A 4,158-nucleotide genomic window follows, 5' to 3' on the forward strand; every position below is an offset into this window, starting at 1 on the left:
AGAGTGATGTAACGTTAATGTTATAGCTAGTAAACATGGAGTAACCACACTAATTATACCCGTATATGTTAGTATGTATACAGAGCATGACTAAAAATTATCCTAAGATGTAACGTTAACCCTTCATACCTCAGTCTACCTTTAAGACACTAAAATAACGTATTCCAATTTGTATATTGTTTTGGAATTATACCGGCTCTCGTTTCAGTACACTTAACAACGGAACCATAGCAACGGAACTGACAGGCAACGGAACTGACAGGCAACCCTCTGAATCAGACTCCGATTGGCTGTGACTGCATCCACTCAGAGTGTCCGATTCAGAAACGTGACTCTTATGCTGCATTCACACCGGACGCGATGCGACGTTTGGGGGCGGCGCGATTACATGTAAAGTCAATGCAGAGACACGATCAGACGCGAATTCGCTCCGACGGCGCGCATGAAGCGGTGGATGCGGCGCGAAAGTTCAATTTTTTCAACTCGAGCATCAAATTCACGTGGCGTGTTCTCGCGGAAGCCAATCAGAGGTGAGGATCTCAGCCTGCCGTTACTGACGTTCAACCAGAAAACATCAGCCATTAGCTGTTAGCAGTTAGCACACAGAGATCACAGCTCCTCATATCTGTTCAGAAACTGTACAGAAGTTAAACAAGTACAAACCACAGACTGTCTGTGTCATGGCGAATACAGTCGCTGGTTTATTTATGTCTGTAGGCCGTTGTTATGAGTGTGGAGTGAGCATATACAACGTTAGCTTAGCCTGGTTGACCCAATCTACATTCAGAGAACAAGCATTTTAAAAGGTTTTACGCCTGCCGTCTTGTCTGCAGACTTGTCAAGCATTAATTCATGTTTTTTACTAACCGGTATCAGTATGTTGTTACTTCAGCATCATTTAGAAATGTGTATTACAATTTAATCACGGTAAAATATGTTCATTTTGTTGTAGTTGTAGCTCCCGAGCCAGCGCGTCTTGTTGAATGATGCGAGTAAACACAGCTGGCAGCCGCGGTGAAACTCGAGCGACTACAGCGATGCGATAGGAGCGTTTAGAGCGAAGCGAATATTCGCATCGCGTCCGGTGTGAACGCATCATTACACTCTTTACGTCACAAACAAAGATGGTGGATGGAGAATAGATCTATAAAACGATAAACAATGCGCCAGAATCAAGGTGAGACTATCCGCATTCCTTTAAAACTCTACGCACATTCGTTTCACCGAAATAAGTAAACGACTGTATTTGAGTGAGTTAAGGCATTAGTTTGCTTTATTAAAGGATGTTAATGAATAAGTGTGCTCCAGTGCCTTTTGTCCGCTTTAAGGTATTATTAAGGTAGGGTTAATGTTGCTCTCAAAGTGCACCAGATTGATGCTTTTAACTTCAATATTTAAAAAAAATCTTCCCCCTAAAGGATGTTCGGTCCACCCCCCACTTGCAAAAAAAAATAGCACTTTACCCCTGCACCCCCCAACAACTCCTGGGCTAAGCCCCGGATCTCCTACAATCCTAAATCCGCTACTGCTCTGCGGTTTGAAAATCTGTTGTTCCACAATGTAACTGGTGAGTGGGAACAATCTCACTCACAATAAACATACTGTATTATTATTGTTTACAGAGTTTCCTCATGAATAAAAAGCGTCCCTTGTTGTTAAAGTATTGCTAACTGCTAACTGCTGCTGCCGTTAGCTATCTGTTAGTTTGGTAAGCTGTTCGGTACGACTTGGAGCTTTGATTACCCAGTCAGTGTTGGTGTTTACACAACACAGGAAGCCTATAGAGACGGACAAAGGATTAGCATTGAGATTTCCCTGACAACACTCACATCGTTGAATGAGAAATGGAGGAAAAAATGTGCCTAGTAGCCAAATATGGAAAATAACAGAAAACGAGCTTTTTTCGAATTTTGATCTAATACAGCTATTAAATCACAGCAAAGATATGTTGATTTTAGATACATCTCACTGTAGCAATAGCATACCAGATTATCAGGTACATTTAAAAAAAATTGCACTTCGCGTTTTTTGTGTGCACATGGCATCCATAATAATCATAACACCAAAGGAGGGAATATCTTATGTAGCCTTTTAGAAATATCAGAATCAGAAAACCTTTATTCTTCCCACAGAGTGGAAATGTACATTGTTACAGCAAAAGTGACGATAGAGACAAGAATAAATAAAAATAAACACTTAGATAAAAGGGCATGCACAACAAATATACATACAGTTTTTGAAACATTTCATTTTAATGTCCGGAATTTTAAGTTTTTTTGTTAGTTGTCTTACCTAAGGCTCTTTCATGCATGTCTACTTTCCATGTTTATACGCTGCACTGTCTCATTTAAATAAAAAGGCATAAAAAAGCCCAAGAAAAGGCGCTAACTGCATCGACAATCTGGCCGGAAATGTGTGAAAATGTGCCAGTCATGTACTGCCGGGCCTCTGAGGGAGAGTCGAAACAGGTGAGCAGGTGAATAAGAGAGTTAGTTGAAAATGCCTGAGGGAACATGTTGAATGGATGGAGAGCGGTAATGTGGCGGAGAATAGCTGAGCAGAGGCACAAATAAGGGAAATGGGAAAATTAGGACTGAAGTGACTTTGTGACACTTTCTCCAAAGCAGTCACACTTTCATCTGTGTCAAACAAGTATTTTCTATATCAGTAGGCCTAAAGAAAAGTTAACTCTAAAAGCAAAAACTTTACCCTAAAACTGAATTTCACAGTTACATTCTGCAAAACCAGGGAAGTAAAGGCTGTGGTTTGTGTTGTTTTTTTTCCCGTATGAATGCCTGAAATTCCAAAGATGGATTCGGAGCCGCTGTTGCATTGTGCCTTTGTTATTGGTAGATGCCAGTGAAGATAGCTGAATCTACTGCTCTGCTCTCTGTAAGACACAGACTGACTTTCATGCCAAGTTCGGCTGCTTCTGCACCGCCGTGTATAACAGCTCCCTCACTGAACACGCAGTGAAAAGGAACAAGCGGTAGCTCCTGGGAGAAACTCCTGAAAACAGTGCGGACTAAGTGAAAATGCTGTAGCACTTGGACTGGCGCTTTAAATGTGTGTTACATTCCTAAAGAGAAGGGGTTCAAGCTAGGTCAGTGCCTTTAGCTGCAGAGCACGCACATCTCTTAGTAGTTTAGAAAAGCAAATCTCTGTACAGCTTGCTAGCTGCTAAATGATGCAGTGACACAGCTTTAGGGAGGAGAAACAATTCTGCTGAATGCATTTTAATCCTGGAGACCTCGTTCAGCATCTTTTACTACATTTGTAAAACAGGACGTAGCCCATAATAATGGCTCGAGGATGGCCCTCTCTCGTTCTCTGAAGCACTACTTTACTGCATTTAGGATGTCAGGAGTGTGCCATTTGGAAGCTAATGACACTGTTTAACTCTAGGATAAAGGAAAGCTAAAGACGTCCCCGGTGCTGCGTGACACATTCTTCAGGGTCCGTGCTTTTAAAATAATGTGATTGAATTGAACTGTGAAAACAGAATGAAAATGAAAGCTGCATTTTATGGGAGCCATAAATATGATTTGTGGCGCTTGAGATTTAATTTTAAATGCACATATCTTTGCCCAAGATTCAACTCAAGCACAATGGAGAGTGTACTGGCAATAACATTTGTTTTTATGTCCAAGCTGTGGGTACATTCAGTATTTATGGCAACTGATTATTACCTTACTGAGATTAAAGGGACAACACACCCCAAAATCAAAAATACATATTCTTTTAAGTAGTAGTATTTATAGGTTTAGATTGTTTTTGTGTGAGTTCTTGAGATATCAGCCATAGAGATGTCTCCCTTATCTTTGAAGAAAAGAGAAAAATAAATGTGAAGACTCAACAGCAACGTCTCAAAAATAACCCACAGGCCTTTTTGTGAGCAGTTGAATGGATAAACTATTTTCTTGCTACTGAACGACACCCACTTTATGTATCATTGTGCAGATATAAGCATTAATCTATTCAAGGTCTCCAACACTGAGCGTATCTCCAAAATAAACTAAATATATGGCACTACAGGTAAGACAAAAAATATGAATTGTGCGGTGACATATACCTTTTAAGGAGCAAGGGATAAAATCACTCTTTTAGTTGAAAGGGATTGTTTTTAGTGATAATCCAAAAGGGAGTTATAATCAACTC

The sequence above is a fragment of the Notothenia rossii genome, assembly GCF_949606895.1.
Source record: "Notothenia rossii genome assembly, chromosome: 7".
Lineage (NCBI taxonomy): Eukaryota > Metazoa > Chordata > Actinopteri > Perciformes > Nototheniidae > Notothenia > Notothenia rossii.